Source organism: Melozone crissalis, unplaced genomic scaffold (genome assembly GCF_028551555.1).
Source record: "Melozone crissalis strain CALT ecotype California unplaced genomic scaffold, PUWL_Pcris_2 ptg000026l_1, whole genome shotgun sequence".
NCBI classification, from domain to species: Eukaryota; Metazoa; Chordata; class Aves; order Passeriformes; family Passerellidae; genus Melozone; species Melozone crissalis.
Genome location: NW_026535804.1, coordinates 4500312 through 4508025, shown reverse-complemented (window position 1 = coordinate 4508025; position 7714 = coordinate 4500312).

The following is a 7714-nucleotide window of genomic DNA, read 5'->3' as shown; positions in this document are numbered from 1 at the left end:
TGATGAGGCTCAAGAAAAGAAACCTAAAAATGTAAATGAGAGGGGAAAATTGTTATTGAAGTCACCTGCATGATGCAGACCAAACCAGACTGACAAAACCGAGGCTTTTAGCCCTGCAGTGGAGCCTGGGCTGGCTCAGGTGGGGCTTACAGAGCTGCAGGGGCACAGGGCAGGCAGGTGAAGTGTCTGATGTGCAGAACAAACCAATTCCCCTGGGCCTGCCCGGGTGTTGGGCCTGGAACAGCCAGGGCAAGGTTCAGAGCACGTTGTGGGGCTTGGAAGCTTCCTCATTGCCCTGCTCTTTCATTGCTGCTCCTTTAAAGCGCTTGGGCTCTTTCCATGAATTAATTGGCGAGGAGGCCACGTGATTGCCCTCAAAACAGGAAACTCCAGCAGAATGGTCAAGAAGATTGCTTTCAATCAACTTTTCCTATGGAGTATCTTTGGGATTAGCACTGGAATTTTAATTACAGGCTGAGCTAGCCGTGTCTGGTACCATTGCATTTATTAAAATAAGAATGAGATGTTCATCACGGCCCTCACTCCACCACCAGTGATAGACCTGTGTCTGAGCAATGTTTATTTCTGGTTGGGCACTCTGAGGGGTCTGGGGACACTGGATGGGTCTCGAGGGACTCATGGGGGACAGAGCATGAGGCAAACTGGGCAGTGAAAGAACTGAAAGGTGGCACGTGGGATTGCAACAGTCTGGCCTGGGAGCTCCTAAATAACAGTGTCTGCCTCCTTTAGAAAATGGGTTGGGGGTGTTTTAAACAAGGGATTGTGTTGCTAGAAAATTGTTGCCTAATCCAAGCTGCTCCAGCTGTGGGTCACTCCAGGCTGACACTGTCAGGAGTTCTCTGTGGCCTTTGTGGCTGTCTCTGGAGCAGCAGGTTGTAGGTTTGGCTGGCAGCTGCTGAGCTGAGGAGTGGGAAGTCCCTGTCCAACTGCAGTGGGAAAGAATTCATCCTTGGGAGAAGATGCATCTGCTGAGGGGTTCCTGTGCTCCCTCACAGCTTTTGTGAACTGCCCTGAGAGCACAGGTACCCTGTGGGCTGCATCCAGGTGCGATTGAGGTGTTTGCTCACTTAAGGAGGGATTCAATGTGATACTCTCTGTGGCTGCTCCTCTTCCTTCAGGATGGGATTGCTGTTTTCAAACAGGAGCAGCTGGAGGTCGGTTTTCCTGCCAAGGAAAAGAGCCGGGTGGGAGGGAGGGATGCGTGGTAGGACCGCGGCAGAGCGGGGCTGGGAGCAGCCTGGGGCAGCGTTAGGAGCTGCCCGGCTGCTCTGCCCTCTCCTCCCTCCCTGCTCCGGGCTGAAGAGGTGCTGAACTGCAGCTGCCGGCCCGGCCCGGCCCAGCTGAGCTCCCGGGGTCTCTGCCCGATCCCCGTCCCCCTGGGAGCGGCCCCTCAGCGCTGGCACTCTCAGGGCTCGGTGCGCCGGAACCCCCCCGGAGCTGCTCCCGCAGGCCCCACCAGGCCCCACCGGCAGCCGAGCTTCGTGCTGGGCTCACCCCAACCACACTGAGGGTGAGCAGCGGTGGGAATGCAGCCCCTCCCTGCCCCTGTCCTGTGCGTGAGCGCTGCTTTGGGCCTGAGCAGGGCCCGCTCCTGCCGAGCCACGGCGGCAGAGCAACAGCCCAGGGGAACCCACGGCGGCCGAGCCACGGTGCTCCGGCCGAGCCACAGTGATCCGGCCGAGCCACGGCGGCTGCCCCTCGGCCCACGGGGAGGGGATCTCTGCGGGGTTGGGCCAAAGCAGGGAATTCCTCGTTCGGGAGCATCCACCCCGCCATGTGCTCACTCTCTGTGTGCTTTATGGATTTACTTTGTGACCAGCATCTCAGTGCTGGCGCTCGGTTCCAGCGCCAGAGCTGAGCCCAAGAGCAGACTCCGCCTGCGAAGGAGGAGGCTGTGTCCATCCCCTGCCCTTCCGCGGGCTGCTGGGAGGGACCTGAGGTGAAAACCTTCCCACCTCTGGCCTAAAAGGCAGTAATGGCTCAGAGGAGAGGTTTAGAACCACTTTCAAAGGGTGTTATTTACATGTCTGTTGTGCGCGGGCGGCCCTGGGCGCAGCTTTCATGTTCCCAGTGCCGTCCATTCACATCCACAATGGATGCATCGCTCCAGCTCCGAGCGTGCACTGGGCATTTCCAGGCTGGGATCTTCGTCAAACCCCTCCACTGCTGAGCACGGTTCATATCGGTGCTGCCGATATGAAAGTCAGAATTCTTGCTGTGGGAACCATCGTGTCCCTGCCTCGCTGGGCTGCAGTACATTGTGTCTGTGCCCAGCACAGACTCGGCGCTTTGCCCCAGGCTCACACGCTGTGCATGAGGATTAGTGACTCCCGTCCCTGCCCGTGGTCAGTGCAGGGAGCCGTGCCGGGGCTGTGGTGCCCGAATGACTGAAGAGCAGCATCAAAGCCTCTGAATTACCTTCAGTGCTTGCCTTTTTCCACAGAAGCAGGAGAGCGTCTAATTTTCTCAGAGCATCAAATTAAGTCGGGGAAGGTGAGGTCTGGCCATGGAGAATTAGCTGTGGCAGACACATTCATCCTGCTCTGGTCCCTGCCTGTGACACAGAAGCACTTGCTGCTGAATCAGGCAACAGCAGCTCACAGTTGGAGCTTTGCAGGAGGTTTATGTGTGGTTGTAATTTGGGCTGGAAGCTGCAGTTTGGGGTATGAGCCCCCTTGGCTCAAATGTTCTTGGCTGCTGCACCCTCTGCCCTCACAGATGGGTTGGGAGGTGTTTTGCAGGGGCTGTCACCATTCTGTGCCCTGCCTTAGTCACCCTGGAAGGATTTGTCCCCTCTCCCTGATAGCCCTGTGGTGCAAGCAGAGCCCTTCCAGGAGCTTGGTTTGGTTTGGAGGGTATCTGATCCTTCCTAGCTGGTGTGAGCACCCTCCCCCCTAAGGGCCTCCAGGTCTTGCTGGATGGGCTGCTCCAGCCTGGGCCCCTCTGAGCGTCTCCTGCTTCAGCCAGCTCCTTGTTGAAGTTGTTCTCCCAAGCAGGAACATCTGTGAGGACATGTTTCAGTTGGCCACCACCTGCAATCCACCATCCTGCAGGTATTCTGCACCTTGCAGGGCCTTTGCCTTGCACCTGAGTGTGGGGAGCAAACCTGCCCTCGTATTTCACTTTCCATCACCCAGCACAGGCTGCCCACCTGGTGCTTCATCCCAGCATTTGCAGGGTATGGTCCCTTCTCCAGGGCACTCCTGTTTGGGCAAAGCAGCTTTGAAAGAAACACTCCAAAAGCTCTGCTCTCCCACTCTGGTTCCATGGGTTTCTTCTCCAGCTGTGCCATGAGAGTGAAGGCTGCCTCTCAGGCAGGTGTTTAATTACCTCATTGCCTCGTTAATGATCTAGGACACATCTTGTTCAGATCCAATCACTCTGCCAGGGAGCAGCTCCTCAGCTGTGTCACTGGATAATAAAGCCAAATTTGCAGGCTGCATCCTGTAAGTTACAAGCAAGTTTTCCAGACAAAGTGTCCTGAGAATCTGCCATTAGTGAATTTATTTCGTGCTATTACAGCCTTGCTAATCCTCTGGGGAGAGGAAAATGAGGCTAAGGCGTTAACTGCTGCAGGGAATTGTCCTGATGTCCTGCTCCTTAGCTCTGGGGCTTGAACTCAAGGAGGTGCAGGATGCTGGAATGAGGCTGGAGAGGCCGTGGGGTGCGAAGCAGGCAGCTCCTTTTGATGTCTGAAGGGTCTGAGGATGAGTAGTCTACAACAGCCCTGAGACCGGGCTGTTAAGGAGATGGCGTGGTGGGAACGTCCCCTGTACTTAGAGAGATCCAAAGGAGCAGGACAAGGGCTGCCCATGTGTGCTGTGCTGGCCTGGGCCTCCTCTGGCTCCTGGGGAAAGATCCCTGGAGCTGGGCTGGCTCTGCATCCAGAGCCCCCTGACCCCTGGCAGGGTGCTGAGCCTGGGGAGCTTTGAATGGGGCTTAATTCCACCTGGAGGGAGGATCCCTTTGCACTTCCCCTCTGCTTATCAGTTGGCAAAGATAAGGCAAAGCAAAACAGGGTTTGAGGACCCAGTAATTTTAGACTCCAGAGTATCAGGTGTCCCATTGTCCCAGTGGTGGAGCAGTTTTTTCAGCTGGGCTGTTCTGAGGCTCTGGAGATTCACTTTGGCTTGTGGAGTATGAAAACTGCTCCACAAGGGGGGAAAAGGGCTGGAATAGGAATTGTATGAAAGTGTGCTGGCCTTGGTTGCCCTTGCAGGGCAACCAGAGACTGAGGAGTGTGGGCAGCCAGGCTCTGATCCCTCCAAGGTGGGGTGGGGGCTGTGATTTCATCCCCCACTGCTCCCCATGGCTTTGGGGACCCTCAGAAGGGTTTCCCTGTGGCTGAGGTCAGCTCAAGTGTTGCAGGCTCAGTCTCCAGCTGCAAAGATCAGGTGTCCTTTGTAAGCCTTGGCCTGGTCCTGTTGCCAAACAAGGAGCATCTCCAGGGAGCAGGGCATCCCCCATGGGTGCAGGGGCTCCCTGGGGATGGGGATGGGGATGGGCTGGTGGGAGCTGCTGGTGAGATGGGTTGGTTTCATTGGGTGTAAATATGGGTCATTGTGAGCAGGGGCTTTACAGGGTGAGGAGATGCACAAACTGCTTTTCCATAGGTATTTTATAAACAGCTCTAGGCTGTTTCCAGGTTCCAAACAATTGGAGAACAAACCCCAACCCCCCCATTGCATCTGTGCTCACTGGCTGTTCCTGTGCTTCTCCTCCTACTTCCCAATGGTTAAATTTGTTGTAAAGGTCTTTCCCTTGCTCTGCTGTGGCACCCACTACTCTACAGAGTCATTTAGGACCTCAAAAGTGGAATTTCCCCTGGCCAGAAGCAGCTCTGGGTGTGTGATGACACGGGAGGTTTGGGCAGTGCTTTGATTTTGTTGCATCACGTCCCAGGGAGAAGAGTTCAAGAATGAAAAAGTTCGAAAGCAAGGAGGTGAAATGGGAGGAAAACTGATCCCAAGGAATGGTGTGCAGAGGTGTTCAGGAGGGAGAGGCACAGGGGAGGCGAGTTCATTGTCATCCAAGAATGCAAATGGTCTTCACAGGTAACAGGAAATCATTTATGGGCCATGTTCACCTGCCATCCCCTCTGTAAAACCCAGCAGAGAGCTGATAAGGACAGCACCCATCCTGCAGCCTCTGCCAGCCTCTCGGGTGAGCCCAGGATGGGTCTGAAATCTTCCTGCCCTCAAAAGCTCTGTGCTCCCGAGGCCCCCATGGCAGCTGTGCCTGCAATCTGTCCCTGCAGGCAACCACTCAGCTGGGTGAGCAGCAAGAGGCAGCTGCTCTTGTGTGACTGCCCTGCAAAACCAGGAATCTGCATCCTGGCACAGTTCCCAGCCACAGGGAGGAATCCTGCTCTGGAAAACGAGTGAAGTGATTGTGACTTCCCATACCACCTCCTGTTGTGTCTGGAGCCCTGCAGGAGCAGCCAGTCCCAGGTCTGTTCCCTCAGGAGATGTGTCTGAGCCCCCAAACAGAGCTGGAGCCCAGCTGGAATGAGCCTGGGCAAGGCACAACCTGCTCTGGGGTTGGCTTTGCAGCTCTGGTTTGGTGGCAGCATTTCCAGGCTGGAACAGCTGGGATGAGGAGAAGCTGCCCAGCCCTGCCCAGTGTGGGGACAGCAGCTCTGCCAGCTTGGCAGGAGAGAGCTTGGTCCCCATGGCAGCACAGAGTGATCCTGCTGGAGATGGAGCTGCCAGCCTGGGGTGCTCTGGGGCGCCAGACTGGGTGCTCTGGTGCTCTGGACAAGGGGACCCTTGGCAGTGCTCTCAGGATGGCTCCCAGGGCTGTGCCCAGGCCTCAGCTGCACTGGGGCAGGTGGGCCATGCCCAGCTCCCAGTGCCAGGTGCTGCTGTGGGGGAGGCTGGGCTGCACAACTGGTTGAACTGGTCTCCCTGCCTGTTGCTTCTTGCAGGGTCTGGGTTAACCACCGAGCTCTGCCCTGGCACGGCTCGGGCCAGTCTGGGCAAAACCCATGGGGATGTGGAGTGAGCAGTGCCTGGCACCAGTGTGAGTGTCTGCCATAATCCCCTGAGGATTCCTGCAGCGCCTTCCCCTTCCCCTGAGCACATCCTGGTGTCCGTCACAGAGCAGGGGAGGCCGAGCTGGCAGCAGCAGAACGTTCCTTGTGTGCCACAGGTGCTGGGCAGCAGCAGAAACTCCTGGGCTGGTGCTGTGCCAGGGCTGCTGGGCTGGCACGACCCACACCCCAGAGCCATCCCCTGGCTTGCCCTGCCAGCCTTTCCTCCTGAGGCTGGGATGGGGCTTTGCTGAGGGCTGGGCAAGCAGCAGGCAGCCAGGAGCTGCCCCTGGCATGGGCTCTGTCCTCCTCCCTGTGTGGCTGAGCGAGGGAGAGGCAGCTGAGGCAGGCTGGGAGCTCAGCATCGCTCCTGCATGGGGCTCAGGAGCTGGCCTGGCCTCCCAGCTGGTGCCTCACACGGTCTGTGAGCAGCCAGGTGCCCTGCCAAGGGGATGCTCTCCTGCCAGAGATGATCCCCTGTCTGTCTGTCTGTCCTGTCTGTGTGGCTGCTGCTGCCTGCCAGGGCATGTGTCAGTGTGTGCACGGGCTGACAGCAGGGACCTGAAATGCTGTGTCCTGCCAGGGCTCCTCACAGGCAGGGACACAGGGCAGGGACCCCAGCAGTGTGTGGTTACACAGAGCAGAGCAGAGGAAGGTGCTGGGCTGGAGCTGTGCAGGGGGGGAGCCCAGCCAGGGCTCCAGGCTGCTCCAGGTGATGGATGGCTGGGGAAGAGCTGTGCAGAGGGCTGCATTGGTGTGTGCTGGCTTTGCTCTTGGTGCTAATCCTCAGAACTTCCTCCACGTGCCAGGGGCTGTTTTCCAGGGGATTACAGGCACTTGATCTTGTCCAATTTAGTTTCCTGTGACAGGGAATGAATCCCCTCCTGGCCCATGCAAACAGCAGCCCCCCACAGAAGAGCTTGTCCCATGCTTCTGTTTTGTGTGGGCACAAAATCAGGCACAAATGCTTTCAGCTCTCATCTCTGGCAAAGCTTTGTGTCACTCAAAACCTTTGAATGCCAATGACAGGACTGGCTCTGGCCACAGAGCATCACTGCTGGCATCACTGGGATGTCAATGGCAAAGGGGTGATCTCTCAGCAACCACTTTCCATCCTGTCTGTGTCTTCCCCTCTCTCCTGAGACAAGTGTGATTTAAATTTAAAGAGGACAAAGAGGTCACCCAGGAAGGGACAGTGGATCCTGGGCCTTTTCCTCTGGTCCTGGTTTGTCCTTGGACCTCACAAAACAGGTGAAGAACAACCATAAACCTGTGTTGGCATCACTGGTGTCTCGCTGGTGTTTATGTGGGGGCTGTGACCCCCCTCTTCTCCTGTGCCCTCCCTCCCTGGTCCTGCACTGGGTAAGATCCTGTGTTGCTGTGGGATCTGTGCTGGATCAGGGCTCCTGGTTTGTGGGGACCTTTGAACTTGGCTTTGTCTGAGCCCTGGGGCTGGGCAGCCCCTCTGAGCCTGGATGGCATCCCCAGGAGCCACAGGGATGCCAGGCTGCTGCTGGGCTCAGTGGGAACCACCTGGGACTCTGACAGAGAGGGGAAAGAGCTGCCCCGAGGCAAAGCCTGGTCTGGTGCAGCCAGGGTGGCTGGGCAGAGCCTCAGACCCACATCTTTGGGTTGGGTTTGTCCCGAGTGAATCCTGGTGTT